General features: G+C 45.2%; 1 protein-coding gene across 1 annotated transcript in view; it reads left to right on the forward strand.

The window, feature by feature from the left end:
• snx29 (sorting nexin 29) overlaps positions 1-21,608 on the forward strand; it is a 141,795-nt gene that overhangs the window by 97,706 nt on the left and 22,481 nt on the right. The window lies entirely within an intron of this gene.

Genomic DNA, 21,608 nt, shown 5'->3' on the forward strand with positions numbered 1-21,608 from the left:
ACAAGAAGTTAAAAGTTCATGGAGGCACAGAGCGAAGGAACAAAATGAGAAAGCTCTGAAATAATTACACATTCGCTCACGTGAGCATTAATAGCTCATCATCTGTTTTTATTCTAATTGTTTTGTTTGAAAGTTTTTTAATACCTAAAAATCTGTTTTCATTGGTTTGTGCCTGCCATACAAGAGTACTAGAAAAAAATACACTGAAATTAATAAAAACTGAACAGAAACGAGTAAATCCACTGTGTAAACAAAAAGTAAAACGGAAATAAAAATAAAAACTAGTCAGAAAATACAAAACTGTAACAACTCTAACAGTCCATAACAGAAACGAATGCTTCAGCTGGGATTCGTTGACCACATAAATCAATACTGTGCCTCATCAGAAAGAGGGGGAGATGACTAAGGTAGAAGCTGGCATACATCAGGAAAAAAATCGCATAGTTCACATTTTTGTTGAAACTAATTATCCGATGAATCTGGGATCATTTCTAATGTTGGTACATGGTGGGCGTCTGTACCGGATATCAATCTAACATGGTCCTGGCTTCATCATCATCACATCTGAACTCCATCTTCAGGAACATAAAGTTACTGAGCTTCTGCAATCATACATACGAGTATAAATCCTGTGACAAATTCAACCTGTGAGTTGCTCTTTAAGCTTAGAAAAGGTTTGTCTAGAAACGCCAAGAAATAAAAGGCTAGCTGTCGCTTTTTTTGGGGGGCAGTCTGTGCTCCAAGATGGCTGTGTGTCCCTCGTCATCGATTGGTGCCCTGCCAGAACTGTTGCAGACCTAAATAAGTTCCAGAATGCTCACTGCGCTTCCCACTCGAGCCTGCCATTTCTGAGTTTGCAATCAAGTTTGGTCAGAACTTTAAGCGTTTACACCGATAATAATAAAGCAACTCCACTTAACTAAAATAGTGTTTCCAGAGCTCTGTGCCAGGTACTTATCTAAGTAAGGTGTGTTGGGAACTGGACTCGAGAGCAGCTTAACAAACCGAACTGCTGCTGCTTCTTGTATCTGTCAAGTTATCGAGCAAAGTAGACAACGGCACCTCATTCCCTCTGTGGCTGTTTTACTGTGTCTGTCACATTAACAAGGTGTTACACCTCAGCTCTCTCGCCGTGGCTGTCCCCTGCTTCCCCCATGTGAGACAGAAACACACACATACTCAGACATTAAGTCCCATGGTTGAGCTTCATCAGACAGACAAACTCACACACACACACACCTGCCTGCTCAGGTGTTTACACAAACCTGCACTATTGGAGATGAGACAAAAACTGATGCGCACACACACACACACAAGTGCTGCTACAGTGGACACCTTCTTCACGCTGCACAAATACACCTGTCAGACAGAAAAGTGCATGTGTGTACACACTGGTATTATCTGCTCTGTAGCCAGGAGGTACAGCTGTAATGTTAGTCAGTGAAAACCATATGGGACAGGAAGAGACAGGTGACACATCCTTAGCTGTAACGGATAGGCAGGAGTGACTGGCTACCATCTCAGCTTGGCTCAACTTATACATAATAGATGTAAATTCCCAATTCAGGACTCAAACTTTTAGCTGTGTGACATCTTTTTGAGCCAGACTGTCTCCGTCCTCTCAGCAGGACTGATGCGCGACAAAGGCAAATGAGACGCATTGTTTTAATTTCTCTCCTACCCGCTCGCAGCTTCACGCCGCACGGGGCAGGGCCTTTATTCTGCATTATGCATGCACAGTAATAAATGTACCACCAAACACATGATGGCAATAATTTAGAATTATCATTTGCTGCTAGTAAAATGCTCAGTGGAAAGTGGCCCACATTCAAACTGCTGTGCAGTGTTGGGTGAAGTGAGTCGTTCAATGCAGTTGGTAACTTTTATATTCGGGTGACTGCTTTGTAATTGTGCTCCCATAAAGACAGGTTGTTGTTTTTTTTGCCAGAAATAATTACAGACTGTTAAGCACTACACCCAGTTTGAGCCTCTCGTTTCTGGATATATTGTTCAACAAACAATAAAAAAAGTCGTAGTCTTTACGAGAGTCTAAAGATATTTTTTTTTGCCTGTGGGAATCCCACGCTTTCAACTGAATGCGATGTAATGGTTGGTTAAAAGTAGGTGAACCGCACACAGGCATGTACAGCGCTGCAGGCAATTATTAGCATCCACCTGCAGTTGCGGATTTATGGATGGACTCCAGTATTGAAGCTGAGCTAATTTAGCCTAATTTCTCCATCTGAAAAATGGTCTCTGAGAGACTACTGTCCAGCCCTGGAGCTGGTATAAAGCACAACCCATCTGGTGTATTGGATACTTCCATTCACAGAGCTATATTCGTCTAATGGCTCCCTGTGGAAACGGCTTTTGTTCTTAGACAGGTTAATGGATGGCCAAGGTTACTGGAGTCATTGTTGTTAAGGTGAGGCTGTTGTGGTGATTGAACACTGAGCCAACAGTCTTAAAGACCTGAGGGTATCATGAGGAAATGGCAGGGGTCTCTTTAAATTACCCTCAAGCGAGTGCAAAGATTTTTTTGGGTCTTTTTTTCCTTCATTGTTGCACTCGCGCACACACTCATATGCTTGCAAAATTGAACCAATGATGCGAGCAATGAGCCATAGCCAAAGCTGGCTTTTGTAAGGCTTGGAGAGTGAATGGGATTTCAGAAGCCTGAGCCCGAGTTAGGTCACGGCAACCTTGTGGTGAAAATAAGCTCGCTAGGAGCTCTATACTGCTGCTAAACCCATCCAGAGAGGTGGAAGCGCTGATCTAACCATCGCATCTCATAGCGCGTCTGCCTCCTTGCTTCATTCTCACTGTCCTCCTTTTCAGCCTGCATATCTGTCTCACTCCCCCTGCCAGATTGCATACCATTATGACAGGGGTAAGCCTACTTGTACTCCATTTTCGTCTTTGCATGTCCTCAGAGCCCCTTTTTCCCCCCTCCAAGATTTCTAAAATGACTTCCATCTGAAGTGTGGTACGGCCATTGGACAGACAGACAGAGATGAAGAGAGAGACTGATGGATTTGCTCCATTATAAGTTGGGTTCTGCTCTTTGTGCGCCTCTGGGCCTTTATTCTTCCATCATTCCGTCCCTTTACTTTCCCCTTCTGAACTCATAATGAGAGAATTATACCGGCCGTGGCAAATCACTGACTCGCTCCCACACAATCCCAACAATAGAGGCTATTAAAAGAGAATGAGAGAACGCATGGTTTGCACACCGGCAGCGAGCACAAGCGGTGATTTCTGTGTGCGCGTGAACGTCTGTGCTTTTCATTACCTGTGTATCCTGGACCAGCATTGTGTTGTGAAAAGAGCATCAGTCAGAGGCTGATGAGGAACTCTCCTCCAAAGAAGTGTCTGTGCTGGCTGCTTGTGTGTTATGGGATCCTTGTGCTTGCAACAAGGCTGTCAGCGAAAAGTAGAAGAAACAAACACTCTGGGAAAGACATCTTAGAACTAAATGTAAGGTATTTGTCTCTGGAGATGGCGGTGTCAGTGGTTTGGTAAATTGGTCCGCCACTTTTTGTCTGCGGCTTTCATTGGACTGTTTTTTCTTTTCTTTTTTTTTTGTAATGGAGAGACTGCTGTTACATTTAACAATGCCAGATACATCAGAGTAGACGGATTAAAACGTGTGGACCCAGGCAACCAAATACCTGCAAAACTAATGGCGCACCTTTGTCATTGCTGAAAGCACTAACTTTGTGGATTCTTCACTGGTTGCCTAGTTACGGGTCCTGACCAAGAAATGTTCAGGGACATAACACCCTATTGATCTTTCAATTCAAAAAAAGTTACTGTGCCTTTTGGAGATATTACTTAGGCCAGATAAAATAAGTGTTGTTGTTTTCAATGCAGTTCCACAAATTAATCTAATAGGATGTAATAAAGATGTGTCATGATGGGTCAGGGTATGAGAGCAGGGGCTATAGAGAAATAACAAATTCATCGCATGCATTGCATTGGGACATTCTGACAATCATATTTGTTCTCTTGCAGTCTGTTGTGCAATCTGTAAGGTATCAGATGATGCAACGTGCTGCACACTACGACTGTGCCATACTATGCCTCTTTTTGCAATAAAGTTTTTAACACATCATTTTCATGGCAAAGTGTGACAAGAGTGAAGCTGGGAAGCTTTTAGCCTTAGGTTAGGCGCCATAGCTCATTTTTTGCTCACATACAATAAAAGATAAAAGCCTTGTGCCATTTAGCTCAAAAGTATTTTATGTTATTTCTTGTCAGACACTCTAAAGTAGTCCTGCTGAGAAGCTTACTGCTGTGCTGCTGTCTGATGGGAGCTTTCAGTTTGTTGATTATGAGGCGTCATACCTGTGGTGTAGATGAAAGATATGCTCTTTGTATCACAGCAGCATTTACCTATGATAAAGTTTTATCTGCTAACAAAGCAGAAACGGGTATTATCATCATGAGCTGACTTTTTTTCAGTAAAGCAATAACTTCAGTAAATTTGCATGGGCTGTGACATATAATTGCGAAAGCTAGTCTGGGACCTTTCCAACCAAAATGCTGAAAATGGGAAGTTACACCTCAGTTTACATCAAAAGAAGGAGAAAAGTTGCATAAAAGGAGCTTTTTAAACACCACTTTTGTAACTCCAAAGGCAAGAAGATTCTTAAGTTGTTTTTTTTCTTGGGGTTTTAGCTGGAAATAGTCCAACAAATGCACCGTTCACTTCAAAGTTTTTGAATATAGCCCCTCATCATCTTCCTTTCCAAATCTCTTTTTAAAAATTGCTCTTTCTGCTTTCCTCTCCTTTGCTTTATTATCTATCTGTTGTTCTTTTTATTTTCATCAGTCTTGCTGTTTTACTTTTCCTCCAATTACTATTTTTCTCCTTTACTGGTTTAATCCTCTTTCACCTATTAATTTTCTATTCATTGATTCTAGTGCTGCTGAAGTCCAGGACAAAATGCTTGGGATCTTTCCACCTCCACAGCAATTTGATACTAATGCATCATAATTTTAAACTCATACAACTTCCCAGATGAGACAAAGATAACATGAACAGGGGGGATGGCAAACTGACAAAACTACAAAGTAGATGCACAGGTCCATCCATAAACTCAAACACAATCCAGGCATCAAGAACAAATGTAGCATCCTGTAGTTTGAAGTGAGTCCAATGGAAAATGCTGGAGTTGAGAGCTGGTGTCTCCAGTCCGTGTTAGCCGTTTCACATATAGATTCAATAGATATACAGTATCTGCACATACAAGAGGAGCACGTCTCTTTGATCAGCCAAATGCTGCACCTATAATTGCAGTGCTGAAAACTCAGTTATGCTAATCTGACTGGAAACATCTACTGTTCTCTTCTTTCGTCTGTCCCTCACACTGTTGCTGTGTGTGTGTGTGTGTGTGTGTGTGTGTGCGCGCGTGCGCGTATGCACTCTAAGCCATCAGAGGTAATTTTATTCAGCAGAAGGTTCTGCCTGCTTCAGAGGTCTTGTGTATTTCTTGAGCTCAAGATAATAAGAAGAGGGTGTGATGGAGATGAGGTGTAGACTGTACACACCATAAGAAATGAGAAATAGTGTTGCTCTTTTTTTCTTTTTCTTTTTTTTTCCTATTAGTTGGGTAACAGGGAGGCTCGGATTGGGTCCACTGGTCATTGCTGCTCCACTCTCCTGGGTTGAAAAGCTGTTTTGCAGTTAAATTTACAGGCTTCTTTTCCTGAGAAGTTTTTAAACAGACCATAGCTAGTTAAAACTGCTTGAGCTACAAAGCTTGCTTTGCCATTTATGGCAACTGGAACTAATAAAACAGATCTCAAATGTCAGCAGATAAACAGCAACGATAATGCAGACACAACAATGCTAGACACTCAAAACATCGGTAAGTAAATATAACCTTACCTGCTTTGTAGTGCACTCAAAGCTAAGTTAAAGTGATGATACCGTTTCCATGCTGCCATCTGCTCCAGCCCTGTGTCTTCCCCCTGCTCTCTCTCAGCTTTCAAGTCCACTTTAAACTGTAACAAAGGCCAGAAAATGCTTAAAAATGATCCCAGAAAATACTGTTGATGGTGATAAATTACAGATTACGGTTGTTAGTTAACTGACCACATCGACTGTTAATCTGATTACAAGGGATGCATCTCTAAAAGTAATATGTAATTATCATTAAGTCCATTAATTTTACTGCAGTTCATTAAAGTTCATTAATTATATTTGTTATTATCTACTTTGCGTATGCTCATCTTCAAGCCTGTTCAAGCAGAGTCTCAATTACAGAAATAGCAGTTACATAAACCTTGTTTAACTTGCTTCTCTCAAAGACTTTAATGTATATAAACTATATAAATCAGCGCATCTGTGAATCTTTGATACGTCCTTGAAACTCTTTCAGATGTGTGCACAGCTGCCTTCAATGGACTGCTATCCCCCAGAGACATGCAAACTGGGAACTGTGTTAACACCTTTAATTTCTGTGTTATCCACTGGATATAGCTAGGAAGACTCATGGCTACTGAGCCGGCATGCCCTACATCCAGACCTGCTCCACGTGAGCAGCTCTGATTAGCCGGAGGCTTAATCTGCATTGCTGGACTGCTTTCCCTGTGCAGATGAGATAGTACATCCATATGTATTAAATGTGATCTTTGAGCATGTGCAGATAGCTGTGCATGTTTGTTGGTGTTGCATTTAAAGACACATGAATATCGCTGATCATGAGCTTGCAGGATTTTTTTGTGTGTGTGTGTATTGTCACACACACACGTATTGGACTCTGTATGGATGTGCACGTGAGTGATTATGGTTATGATAATGGCTGGTTGGTGAAAGAGCGAGATAACGGTTATGTTGATGATGGTAATTGTGGAATACACCAGGCACAGACACACGCACACACAGGTAGGTACAGCCAACTTCCACATTTATTCAAGTGTTTGTTGTTTTGACAGCTGACTCAGTCACACAGTCTGACAGCTCACGAGCCCAGCTGATCTCTCTCTTGGCCGCTCCTCCTCGTCTCACTATAAACACAGCGGAGGGAGACCATCATCAGTCCATAAACAACATCAGCTGTTCTTACCGGCCTCGCAGCGCCGCCCTGATGAGCCTTCCGCTCCACTCCTCCCCTGCAGCTGCGCCCGGGGCCACGCCTCCGCCACACACCCCCACCGCCCGTTCGAGGCCGGGGAGCCGTCCGGCCGAGCCAACTCCCCCCCCCCCCCCCGCGAGCGAGAGAGGAAATCGGCCACTGCCATCTGCGCCCCCGGCCTATGGATCACCTTGAACTTAAAGGGCTGCAACGCCAGATACCACCGGGTGATCCGGGCGTTGGCATCCTTCATGCGGTGGAGCCACTGCAGCGGGGCGTGGTCCGAACAGAGGGTGAATGAGCGTCCCAGGAGGTAATAGCGCAGGGAGCCGACCGCCCACCGGATGGCCAGGCACTCCTTCTCCACGGTGCTGTACCGGCGCTCGCACTCTGCTAGCTTCCGGCTGATGTATAGGACAGGGCAGTCGGCCCCCCTTACCTGCTGGGACAAAACGGCTCCCAGCCCTCTGTCCGCGGCGTCAGTCTGCAGAACAAAAGGGAGGGAAAAGTTAGGAGTGTGAAGCAGCGGCTCCCCACAGAGAGCCTTTTTCACCTGCACAAACGCCGCCTGGCACGGCCCCGTCCACTGGACCAGATCCGGGGCACCCTTTCGAGTGAGATCGGTCAGGGGGCTGGTTAGCTGCGCAAACCCCGGCACAAAGCGACGATAGTAACCCGCCAACCCCAAGAACCGTCTCACCTCCTTTTTCGTCCTGGGGCGCGGGCAGGATGCGATAGCCGCCGTCTTCTCCACCTGTGGACGCACCTGCCCGCCCCCCAGGTGGTACCCCAGATACTGCACCTCCCTCCGTCCAACCGCGCACTTCTTCGGATTGGCCGTGAGCCCCGCCCCCCTCAGGGACTCCAGGACCGCGGCCACCCGCAGCACATGCTCCGCCCAGGTGTCGCTGTGGATGATCACGTCATCCAGGTAGGCGGCAGCATACGCTGCGTGCGGACGCAGTACCCGGTCCATGAGACGCTGGAAAGTGGCCGGGGCCCCGAACAGACCAAACGGAAGTGTCACGAACTGGTACAAACCGTACGGAGTGGAGAAGGCCGTTTTCTCCCTGGCCTCGGCAGACAAGGGAATCTGCCAATAGCCCTTGGTTAAGTCCAGTGTCGTGAAAAAGCGGGCCGTGCCTAACCGGTCCAGGAGCTCGTCGACCCGAGGCATGGGGTAGGCATCAAAGCGTGACACTTCGTTCACCCTGCGATAGTCGACACAGAACCGTATAGACCCATCCTTCTTCGCCACCAGAACGATGGGGCTACACCAGGCGCTGTGCGACTCTTCTATTACTCCCATCCTCAGCATTTCCGCCAATTCCCTCTGCACGATTTTTCGCTTGTGCTCCGGGAGCCTGTAGGGCCGTGAACGCACCGTCACGCCAGGCTGCGTCACGAAATGGTGCTCGATGAGGGACGTCCGGCCGGGCAGGGGGGAGAACACATCCGCAAAACGCTGTTGCAACGCGACAACATCCGCTCTCTGGGCCTGTGTGAGATGGTCATCACAAGGGAGGGAGGCGGGAATGATAGAATTTGGCACCTCAGGCCCCAACTCATCTCTCTCCTTCACCAAGCTCACCAGAGAAGTGGTTTCAACCTCTCGCCACAGTTTGAGGAGATTGAGGTGATAAATCTGCGTGGCTCCTCCCCTGTCCGACCGAGCGACCTCATAGTCCACGTCCCCGACTCGCCGTGTGACCACAAAGGGTCCTTGCCACTTGGCGAGCAACTTCGAGCTGGAAGTAGGGAGTAACACAAGCACTTTATCTCCCGGTGAAAAGTGCCTGAGCCTAGCCCCTCTGTCATACAGGCGTTGCTGACGCTGCTGAGCCTGGAGCAAATTCTCCCATGACAACCTCCCCAAAGTGTGGAGTTTTGCTCTCAGGTCCAACACGTACTGAATCTCATTTTTGGCGGGGCTCGGACCGTCCTCCCAGCTTTCTTTAATCAGGTCGAGCACCCCACGTGGCCTCCTGCCGAACAGCAGTTCAAAGGGAGAAAATCCCGTGGAGGCCTGGGGCACCTCCCGCACTGCGAATAACAGAGGGTCTAGCCAGTGATCCCAATTGCGTTCATCCTCGTTAATGAACTTCCGAATCATGGACTTTAAAGTCTTATTCAGCCGCTCCACCAGCCCGTCAGTCTGAGGGTGGTAGACGCTGGTCCGAATAGATTTAATGCCCAGTAATTCGTACAGTTCCCGCAGTGTACGAGACATAAACGACGTGCCCTGGTCAGTCAGTATCTCTTTCGGGATTCCGACTCGGGAGATGACCTGAAACAGTGCCTGCGCCACACTCTTTGCAGAGATGGTGCGCAGCGGAACTGCTTCCGGGTACCGCGTTGCGTAATCCACCAAGACTAACACAAAGCGGTAGCCGCGTGCACTCCGGTGAAACGGCCCGATGAGGTCCATGCCGATGCGCTCAAACGGGACCTCAATGAGGGGGAGAGGGCGCAGCGGCGCCTTCGGTATGGCCGGCTGGTTAACAAGTTGGCAGTCCGGGCAGGACGCGCACCAGCGGCGCACATCCGCTCGGATGCCCGGCCAATAAAATCGGGCCGTTATTCGCTCCAGAGTTTTCTCATAGCCCATATGCCCTGCCATGGGGTTATAGTGGGCCGCCTGGAAAAGCGTTTCCCGGCGGCCCTGCGGCACCAACAACTGGGTGTGTGTTTCCTCTGTCTGAGTGTCACGACTCACTCGATATAATCGGTCGTTTAATAAGACGAAACGCGGGTAGGTCTGCGCGGCCTCAGGGCGCACCACGTGACCATCAATAGCCATCACTTGGTCAAAGGCTGAGCGTAGGGTGCCGTCACGAGACTGCTCCAGTGGGAAATCACCCATGGGGGACACTTCCGGGGCCGGCGGGACGTCCCGTGAGGGACCCGCCGGCTCCTCCCCCCCGGAGTCAGTGTCGGACGACCCCGCGTCACCGCTGAACGCCGCGCACACGCTACACCCCGCTTCCGGTCGTGATCGCACCCCCGCGTACTGTCCCAGTAGCTGATGAAACCCCGGCCAATTGGTACCCAGAATCAGGGGGTGCGACAGGCGCGGGCTAACCGCCGCCGTTACTCTATGCGTTTTGCCCTTATACTTTAATAACAGCGGCACTATGGGATACCTGTGAACGTCACCATGCACACACCTCACCTCCACCCATTCTGCCTCCAGCAATGCCCCGGGGCGAACCAAGCTTTGGTGTACGAGGGTCTGCGTGCAGCCCGTGTCCACCAACGCCTGGCGTATACCCCCTCGAGTCCTTACCGGAATACTGTATGTCCCTCCTGGACCGGGGGAGGGTGCTGGGGCGCCAGCAACACGAAACACCTGCCCCACTTCCATAAGCGGACAATCCCTCCTCAGGTGCCCCGGCTGCCCGCACTTCCAACACTCCGGCCCCGGCGTCTGTGCTGCTCTCCGTGGCTCGGGGGCGGCTCCACTTGGCTCGGCTGCCCTGGACGGCACCAACGCCGCGAAAGGGTTAGTGGGGCTCAGCGCCGGCAGCCGCTCTGCCTGCCCTGGTGCCGGCACACGGCGCCTCGGGGCCGGCACCGGGGCCTGTTTGTTCGGCCTCCATCCGGCGTCCCCGGGTTCCCCTGCTCCAGCGGCAAGGTGGTCCTCCGCCAGCGTCACCGCTACCTCCAAGCTTGCGGGCCGGTGGCACCGGACCCATCTCGCCGTCTCCGCTGGCAATCCCTCCGTGAACTGCTCCAGCACCACCTTGTCCACCAGCTTCGTCTCCCCCTCCGATGTTCCCGGTTGCAGCCAGCGTACCGCCGCGTCGCGCAGCTGCCGGGCCCAGGCGAATGGTCGGTCCGTTGTAGCCAGCCGACAGGCCCGGAACCGCCGGCGGTGGTCTTCGGCGGTGAGCCCTAGCCTGTCCACCACCGCCCGGCTCACGTCCGCGAAGCTGCTCCTCGACGCCGGAGGCAGACTCAGGGCCGCTGTTTGTGCCTCCCCGGACAGCAGGGGGAGCAGCCGCGGAGCCCACTCCTCCCGCGGCCATTGGCAAGCCTCCGCCGTGGCACGGAAGGTCTCCAAAAAAACCTGTGGGTCGTCCCCGTCCCCCATCCGGGGCACCGCCACCGACAGTGGCGAGGGCTTCGGCGTGGCAGCGGCCCCGACCAGCCGCTCCAGAACTTGCGTCTGCCGGTCCGTCTGCTCCCGCAGCGCGGCCAGGTGGGCACGCTGGTCGGCCGCCTGATCCCGGCTCATCGTCGCCATCTCCGCCAGCATCTGCGCCAAGAATTGCAGAGGCGGGTGGCGCGGCCTGTGGGTCGGACATTTCCCCACCGGCACTTTCCTGGGTTTCGGCACCACTTGTGGAATACACCAGGCACAGACACACGCACACACAGGTAGGTACAGCCAACTTCCACATTTATTCAAGTGTTTGTTGTTTTGACAGCTGACTCAGTCACACAGTCTGACAGCTCACGAGCCCAGCTGATCTCTCTCTTGGCTGCTCCTCCTCGTCTCACTATAAACACAGCGGAGGGAGACCATCATCAGTCCATAAACAACATCAGCTGTTCTTACCGGCCTCGCAGCGCCGCCCTGATGAGCCTTCCGCTCCACTCCTCCCCTGCAGCTGCGCCCGGGGCCACTCCTCCGCCACAGTAATGATGAATGTTTTACAAAGATGATGATGATAATTACAATCGTTGTCTTCGTCTTACATCCATCAGTCATAGATTAAACACCCTCGGGAAGACGCAGAGGCTGCTTTTGCTGCTGTACACTGCAGCACAGGCACCTCATCAATTTCAGCATCAGTGTAATTTACATTACATTTCCATTTTAGGCACTTAAGTTAGTGCTCTTATCCAGAGCATTTCACAGTGGGGAGGTTGAGCTTCAGTGTCTCATTCAATAGTACTTAAATAAAATGCATTTCTGTGGAAGGACACGGGCATTGGCAGGAGTAGGGATGAGGCTGTGACCTTCTGACTTGAGGGGGAGAACAGAAAATGCAACACCTGCATAATGCATTGGAAAAGAGTAAAACTGGAATTACCAGTTCGCCTCAACTAGAGCCTGTACAAATATCTTTAGATGGGAAAGGCAAAAGGTTTCTGGTGTAACGAATTAGGATGATTAATTTTCTCAACTTGCAGTTTTATTCGATTCAGTTTTATCTGCACTAAACGTTATTTATCATAACTGCAAGCCCCCATGAAGGAGATTTACCTCTAGCTGTGCCTGTGGGTAGCGTCATTTGCAGGAGAAACTATAGGATGGAGTTTCCTCCTTGCTAAAACTGTCCAAACAAAAGATATTGTATCTCACAAAGATATTGTTGCACTTTTATTTGCAAAGATCAATCCACACACTGCTTTATGAAGGCAGTTCAGAATAGGCTGAATTTTTATTTTATTTTATTTTATCTTATCATACACCTCTTACTGTTTGGCTTGCACAGCACCTGTTTCTGGATTTAACCCTTATAAACATAGCAAAGCAACACTGAGCTCTTGAAAGGCACCCAGCAGTATGGGCTAAGCCCTGCTGCGGCACTTGATCAGTGACCTACCCGCCAATAAACACTTCAAAGTGTGTCTTTGCAGGTGGAAATGGGATGTGGGGGGCTGGGAACTTTCTCCCTGAGGGTGATGGGGAGGTTGGACTGATGGAAGGATTTGGATGGTGACGTCGTTTGGTGGAAGGAGTCAGAAGGGAATGTGGTAATCTCTGCTTTAGCCTCCAGATATCTGATTAGATCTCTGAGCTGGAACATAATTTGTCAGACTGCCTCATCTCCCTGCTTTCTTCTCCCCTGATAACCTCAATTTATATTTACACATTTATTTGTGTCTCCAGTTGTCTGCCGCTTCCTCTTGGCTCCATTTTCCTGATACTCCTCTTTCCCCTCCCCTCTTTTTTTGTCTCATTCAGCTCTAATTTGCACTGCATCATCCACTGCGTGGCCTATCCTTCAATCACTTGATCTCTGACTTCCTTACTATGCTGAAAACCCTTTCTCACAAACTGTCAGTGACTCATTTGTTCATGCGAGTGTATGTGTATGTGTGTGAGTGAGGAGTGGTGGTGGTGGTGTGGGACACACAAATACGAAGAGTGGGAGGGAGAGCGCTGACAGGTGAAGGAAGTGGGAGATGAAGAGAACAGCGTAAGGGAAGCAATTGTGATAAAAAGATGGCGATAATAGCTGCGGCATGTCCCATTTTCCTCCTGCTGTGGCGTCACTCAGTTTCTCCTGGGTAGTTTCCAACTTCGATGTTGAGTGCTCATATCTGGTTACCACCTGCCGGTTTTCGAGAAAGAACTTTAGCTGATTGCTCTGGTGATTAAAAAGCTCCATGTCTGACGTGTCGATGGCTGTTCTGTGTTAGGAATAGATCAATTCGGACTGGAAAACACGGTGGAATAATTCCTATAGGCCTTACGAGTCTTAGGTTACGTTTATGATGATAGCAAGAGTTTTACCACCTTATTACAGACCACACTGAGGCATTGTCATGTGTTATTACTTGCTTTTCGTGTCATCCGTTTTGATTTCATTTTGAATGTTTTGTTTCAGTTTTGTTTGTGCAGTTTTAGCTTGGCTAGCAAGGCGCATCCATAAGTACAGGACATGTCAGACTGTATAGATTAAGAAGAAGAATACAGAGTATACATACAAATGAAGGATGAGATGATTCGACTCTGTCTTGCATATGTTACTAGGCAAAAGTTTGTGCTATGATGCAATTTACTGTTGAAGTCAATTAATGTAGCTGTCCACCCACTGTAACACAAAACCAGGAGGTTTATTTTCCACTTCCAGGATGAAAGGTAATACCAGCGAGAGCACAGAATTAGACCTTGCTCATATTCAGCGATGGATTTAATCTGCTCTAATTAGTGGACTGATATCATCTCAACATGTAAAAACTGTATTCATATAAGTCCTGCTTATGTTGTCTTTGTATATGTTACACTTATGCTTTTTTCTCTGCTAGTTTTTGGTCGCAGCTTTTGTCCTGATAATCCTGAGTTATTAACTCATTCACTGCCATTGACGTCTATAGACGTCAATTACGTTTTTCAATGGGAGGGGCCAGAATACAACCTCGGGCAGCTTGTCAGTGAATTTTATTTTTTCATATATTTGTAAATAAATAGTTTTGATAAAACATAACCTTTCTCAGTGTTATTTCTGTTTTATAGAAGTGAAAAACTATTTTATATGTTAGAGGTGTCACAAAGCAAGAAATATTAGTGTCAAAGGCACTTTTCTGCTTGAAATGTATTTTTCACAAAAAGCTCGTTTTCTCCCTTTTTTTGGTCAAAACAGGCATTTTTGGTGGAACCCACCTCTCTTCTACAGCTGATTACTAAAGAATGGAAAATGGTAGAAACAAGCTTTTTTTTGTTTTTGGATGAAAGAAGAGAGTCTGTTCTTCATTTTGGTAGGTTCAGCGTTTATATGATCATAACACACAGTTTTCTGTGGCTCTTCAAAAATGAGTAAAAATGCTCAAAAACCCTGGCAGTGGGGAGTTACCTGATTTGAAAATGGCTGGCAGTGAATGAGTTAATAAAACTCAATACTACATGTGGTCTCCAGGTGGAAACCAGAATGGAAGCAAAGCTCCATTAGCACCTAATTACACATTATAGCATATTTACTGTTTGTTTTTTAACCCAGATCAGAAGAAAGTACTAAAGAACACAGACTGTGTGCCCTTCCTCATGCAGATATCCGTTTGAAGAGTTTAATCAGGGTTGACTTTTTTTGGATACTGGAAACTGCAGTTTTTGGTTCTTGTGTTGTGCCTTTATTTTTCAGCTCTGAGGTTACTGCTTTTGTCACAGATGATTAGGCCTCCTTAAATCTTGGCTCATGCTGTTTTCAAGCTGCTACGATCCAATTTTCTATATGAATAATAGATCACAGGACCACTTGTGAAAGGGGTTGTTCCTGATGATAAATAGAGAGAATGGTCGCCGGTCATTGCCCTTGTCAGCTCTGTGCTTTATGAAGGCTTTATAAACCTTTGAACTCGTTCTTTTTGTTTTAGGACCCACAGCTTTACCTCGTTTGATTCACTCTCCCTGCTTTCATGTGTTGCTTGAGATGGCTATTCTGAGTTAAAAGTCTACAACTTTTTAAGCTGCTTTGTGCCATCAGTGTAAGTTTCGTCATACTTTTTGTCAACAACCTTTGTTTCCTGACAGAAACACGACGATAACTAAATAAAAACGAATGTACGAGCACAAAAACTGATGTAATGTACGGCGACTTTGGTCAGCGAATATAAACGAGACTCGTGGCAGGATGAGTTAGAAGTGATTCAATCCCAACTAATCTGCTTGTGCAGTAAGGTTAAATGCAAACATTTGATCAGGGAACTGTACAACTAGCTTCTGTGCTCCCTGTTTCTCATGAAAATGCAACAGAAATTTTGCATTTGATGTTAAGGAAACTAAGATGCTTTGTAAAGTGTTTGGAGCAACTGTCAGTAGAAAAAAAGACGGCAACTTTTATATTTTAGTCATCAAAAACACGGTGGAATAGTGGTTGGCACTCTTGCCTCACTACAAGAAAGTCCTGAGTTCAACTCCACCATCTGACTAGTTCTGTATGGACTTTGTATGTTCTCCTCGTGTTTGCGTGGGCTCCACATGCAGTTTGATTAGGTTGCAGATGCTGCAATCCAACAAGTTTTAGCTTAGGTAATTTAGTTTTCCTAAAGCATCAATATGCTCTGTAGCAGATGGAAATGTGTTTGTGTCTTTGATTTGTCGAGTGATGTGACAGATAAATAGAAAACAGAACTGTTTAATATAAACCCCCTTTTTCCTTAGTAGTCAATAGAGTACATTATTGAGATATTTTGCACAAAACCAAAGATGTGCGAACCTCATAATTATTTCAGCTGGAAAGATTAGGGCAGGATGTCAAAATCATTTTACATCGTGGGCCAGATACAGCCTGCTTTGACCTTATGTTGGAAAACATGAAGAAGAGCAGTGTGGACGGGGTTGGAGTCTTTGTCTGGCTGAGTATGACCCCCGAGGCTTATCTTTGATACCTCTGGGTTAAGGAATCAAGAAAAACATTACAAGCCATCCTCTGGGGACCATGAATGCCAGTCCACCCAATAGTCTGGACTTTCAGTCTGGGCCGAAGAGACCAGATTATATTGCTAACCTAGATGGGGGAAGGGCACATTACTCCTCTTTTCTCCATGGTCCTTCGCTGCTCTTCTCCCTTCTAAAGCCTCCAAATGGATTCTATTTTCTGCCTAATTGGGCAGCTGGTTAGGCCTGCAAGAGACTGGTGATAATATGAAACTCTGCTGCTTTTCCTTTGGTTTGAGCAAACCTCTTATTCTCCCCTTCTCAACAAACATACATCCACAAATATTTCATGACAGTCAGGTGTCTGTTGTGTCTTTCTGAGGCTTCAAAAGATTTGTTTCCTCTTTAGTTGTTTATTTTGTAAATTTATCATTAATTCATACAGTAACCGTGTAGCTTGCAGGTACTTGTTTTTTAATTAAAGCACTTTTGTTTGTTTGTTTTTTTCAACGTCTTTGTTACATCTGTTTTTGCTCAAAGCTATTGTAAATTGTATGTTTGCAGAGGCCACGTTATTACAGATCGATGGAGGTTCTGGGTCTGAAATGTGAAAAGGATGCAGAAATGCCTTAAACCTCTTTTTAAAGTGTTTTATTGGAAAAACAGACTTTAAAAGTTTGGCACCTTTGATGTACGACCTTAGCAAACGCTGTCTTAGTTGGGTGTATGACCTCAAGTACTAGTGTTGAGTTAATGAGTAAGTAATGATAGCATGTTCATTTTGTACATGTCACCTCTACTTCAGATCCACCTGTCCTTAGCCCATCACATCTGGTCTTAGTACACCAAGATGACCACAACCACCAGCTCAAGGCTTCACTTTGAGACTTATCCTACGAGTGATGTCAGGGTGGCTATGTCCATCTTTCAGAGCTTAAGTGTGAGCCGCTTAAGCTGCCTCCAAAAAACAGTGATATTCATGATGTCAGACATTGAATGAAAGCCATAATTAGCCATCTTTTCTCTGTGCCCTGTAGTTGCATATTGTTAAAACTGGAAATTGAGCAACAGGGCTTTCTCTGTGGGTCTCCTGTGGTGCTGGAAGATATAAGATGGAGAAATACATCAATTATCATCCGCACTTTCTGCATTTCTTAGCTGTGCTCACAGTTACTCCCATTTCAACCTGCTTGTTGGAATACCCTCAGGCTAAAGATCCAGTTAAATGTCAAGGAAAGAAATAGCTGCAATTATCTGTTCACAGACTTTGTTTCAGATCTTTGTTTCCGAAGGGTTTTCATAGTATACAAGGGCTCGTTTTCACAGGAAGATGTTCGGCTGTCAGCTACTCTGGATAAACTGCGGAAATGGTTCTGTCACTGTGTGCTGTTTGGATGTTCTAGATAATTTACGTTGTAAGAAACTTTGAATACGTTTTTGTGGATATGTGGACTTATGGGGACCTCAGACCAGCTTTCAGTCACTGAGGTGTCTGTTAAAGGGGATGCTAATGAATAAATGGAAGCACATGGCAGCCTTTTGACATACAAATGTTCTGGAAAAATACAGTGCACAGCGAGATTCACTATATAAGCATAGTGAAAGTTGTTTAGCAGTGACCACGCTTGTGGTGAATGTTAAAAAGAGTCTAAACAGCTGTGAGAACACCGTTAACCATCAGCAGTGTTCACACTTTCTGTAGACGAACTGCTCTTGATTTGAAAATTAGATAAATAAGTAACACAAGTTATTTATGTGAATTAAACACAACCTTAAAGTACACAGGATAATGGCAGCAAACTTGAAAAAAAAAAAGCTAATATATTTGTGTACGAATAATAATTTCTAAAAAATTAGCATCTGTCCAGAGAAAAATGTGTTTCAAGTGCATATAGTTCCCAAAAAGTGGGAATTCCAGGCATAAACAGGGAACTTTCTCTACCTGCACCAGTGAGAGTACGCAAAGATGTGAAGTTATGGTTGTGTTAAGAATTATGAATAATGCTCGCACTTTTTAGCCTGTTTCTCAAGGCAGAAGCTCAAAGCTGGGAGTTTAATACTGAGGTAACTGAGTTAATTTTGTTGGTATATTCAGCACACCGAATGGATTTTAGTACTAACAAAAAAGTCTTTCTTATGCTTTTGCAGCCAAATGCTTTTTCTTTCCTTTTTGTGTTGACCCGCTGAGGGCGTATTTTTATTAAGCGTATTATTATGTTTTCTCAGATATTCTTTTAAGCCATTCAAATACTGACAATAGGACTGCGTCCATCACAGTTAAGCTTTCAGGAACAGCGCAAACCCATCAACTCTCTTCCACAAGGTCTATCTGAATCATCATTAAAGGCCACGTCACTGTTTGAAAACTGGTTTTATTGGAGATATCAAACCACCAGTGCTCAAACATTAGGGATACAATTTAGATGGTGCCAAGATCTTTGTTGGAGATAATGAGAGAGATTTGTGACCTGTCAAGGGAAAGGAGCTGGTAGCTGTGTGCAAAGGCTAATGCGTTGCCATAAATAAGTATGCCAATGAGACGCTGTAAAGTGGATTAAGCTTCACACAGCCATATGTAAGGAGCCATGTGATGGCTGAGAAACTGCACAGATTCTGTCGTCTTATTGTTGCTAATGCAGCTGTTGTGGTTCAGACGTGACAATACAGTTGGTGAAAAAGTTTGAGAATGTCTCTATTTCTGCAAAAATATGACCTAAAACCTCATTAGACTTTCACACCAGTTCTAGGAGGAGAAAACTGCAAGCCAATTAAGCATGTGAAACTAAAATATTGCATGTGGCTAGAAGATTCTCTTATATTTCACAGTTTGAAAGTGGACAGGAAAAGTGGGAGAGAAAGTAGGGCCTGCAATCATCTCGCATGATATGGGTTACATGCTCAGCCCTGTTAGTTGTATTAGTTCCCCACCTCTAATATTTATGAGGTTATTGTGTAAGGAAAGCGGTCATGCTGAGAAAGCTGGGCTAGGACACCCGATATGTTGGGTGTGCTCAAAGCACAGTTTAAGTCGTTTGTATTCTTCACTCATTTTCCAACATGTATGTGTTAGAATCAATACGTACTTGAACTTCTATACTTGAACACATTATGTCAGCAAAAGTAGTGACAGTGAGCAGGTACTAGAAACTAGCTCATCTAATGCAGAGTAGCTGTTGTTGTTGATGTGCGATTAATTACACCTGTGTTTTTCCCATCAGCTGTCAGAATATCTACCGTAAACAAAAAGAAGACCTGTACAACGTCAAAGCAGCTTTAATGTGTCTTGAATAAGGACGTCATCATGCCCCAGTTTTGTCAGCTGAGTCTCCATCATCCACTTTGATCAACGCACACACACAATTAGACCGTATTGTATCGGGGCAGTGCTTCTCTGAACTTGCAAAAGTGAAGTTGGTGGAAACTTAAATGTGCTTCTGTAGGTCAGATGTGAAGTGCTGAGATGACAGGTCTTCGGTCCATTAGTGGCCTTGTCTTCTTCCATCTTGTCATGAACCACTGTCACTTACCAGATTTAGGTCGTTGCTTGTGCACGGCTGCTCTCCACACAACAAGCTGCTTAAACAGAACCTTGACCAACTAGTTTTTATTGGGGATACAATGTATTAAATTCATATTTTTTGTAAGCATATTATCACACTAGTCAGTGATTGTGCTGTAGATGAAATCAATTAACAAAGTGAAGGAGATGGAGTCATAGTGTGATATTTATCATTTATATCTTTTGTAATGAATTAAATGCTATTTTTAAACAATCATGCGGTTTTAGTTAAAGTTTACCTTTATAACTTTAACCCTGTCTAGACCTGCCTATTACTGTTGCTGAGATATTCACCATGAAACATTCTGGAGAGCTTCAGCTGCTGGTTTGCTCTTAATGGCTGTCAAAAGTGCCACATTTTCTTATGTTTGTTATGTAGTCTAGACTGCACGGTAGCATCCATGCTGACAAAAGTTCAGTGGTGTAAAGCAAATGTTGCCTCAAAGTAAAAAAATTCTGTCATTATCTGCTCCCTCCTTTGTCTGTCAAACCACCTTTGAGGCCGACATGAACAAAATGTAGAAAGATTTCCTGTAGCTGTAAATCAGTCTGCTAATCACAGACCTAGAGTTAGTAAGCTGAGTTATGTAAATACAAAGTTTACATTAAAGATAACCATCAATGTATAGTACTCTGTAAAATGTTTTCGTTTCTTTATATCTGCTCTGAAGGAGTCTGTGGTGGTCATGAACAGTAGTTCTCCTGATTTTCTGAAGGTCTTTCAGAGTTAAGCCACTTAACACTGACCTATAAATCATTTAAGCATAAAAATAGCACCTAACTCAAAGGATAATTCAGTGTTGTCTAGACGTGACAGACAAACAGTTTTAAATGATATCTTTAGTCTTTTGTTACTAGCAGCATCTTGCAACGATACAATTTGTTTCCATTTCTACAGTCATCGCAACAGAACAGAACACAAGGCAGCCAACATCCAAAGTAGCTTTGAATGTCCTCCAAGAAGTCTGGAGAACTCTTCCTGAAGACTAGTTAAAGAAATAAATGTGTTCAAATTATTCAAACTCTGTTTTTGCATGATAAGCTGTTACTTCTGTGTATGTTTTTCCACGTTTCAATGACAAACTGAACCCATTTCCAGTTTTCCTAGGAAAATATGAAGAATACTTGAAAATGTGAGGTGGCTCAAGACTTTTGCACAGCATTGCAGCGTGGATGTTTCTACTCGGGGTTTCTCCATTTTTAAGGTTGCCTCAGTGTTCATTATCATTTTAACGTACTCTATCACAGCTTTTATACATAAAAGCGTGATTTCCATTATGGACACATTCAGTATTATGTGGGTTTGAAGGGACGCGGTTCATTATTGAACCACAGTTTGGGCGTTTGTTGATTTGCTTGGCAGTGGGGGGGCTATGCTGAAGTTCATTTGGTGGATTTTTAAATCAGTTTCTGTTTTCATATACTTGAATCAAAGCTGTATTTTTTGTGGTAGGCCACTTTAAAATTGAATTTTCAAAAGCTGTTCTGCTCTCTCTTTTGTCTCTGTGCAGTCGTTTTCTGCTGTGAAAATGGAAGCCGACTCCCCCTCTTTCTTGTAATAGGCTCATCTTTTCTTTTCTTTCTGCTCCCTCTATCTCTCGTGAGTCTGAATAAAGCAGCTAATGGCGCATAGAAATGGTGACTGCACAGCTACGTCTATAGACTCTTTCTGTTATGTGCTGCAATATGTAAGTGAAAATACACATTTACAAGGGTTATTGTAAAGCACCGTCAAGAGCCTGATGACCAATATGTGAACTGCAGAATGGCTGTTGCATAACAGCGGGTCGTTGGTGTGTTTGACATTTTCAAGAATATCGAAATTAGGTTACATATTATAGTGTTGTAACTGAAATTAGATTTAATTATAGATGGAGGTCCTAAACTGTATATCGAACTTTTGAAAATCAGGACATGC

This window comes from Diplotaxodon limnothrissa, linkage group LG8 (assembly GCF_057381915.1).
Source record: "Diplotaxodon limnothrissa isolate DT_005_m linkage group LG8, D_limnothrissa_male_GT1.1, whole genome shotgun sequence".
NCBI classification, from domain to species: Eukaryota; Metazoa; Chordata; class Actinopteri; order Cichliformes; family Cichlidae; genus Diplotaxodon; species Diplotaxodon limnothrissa.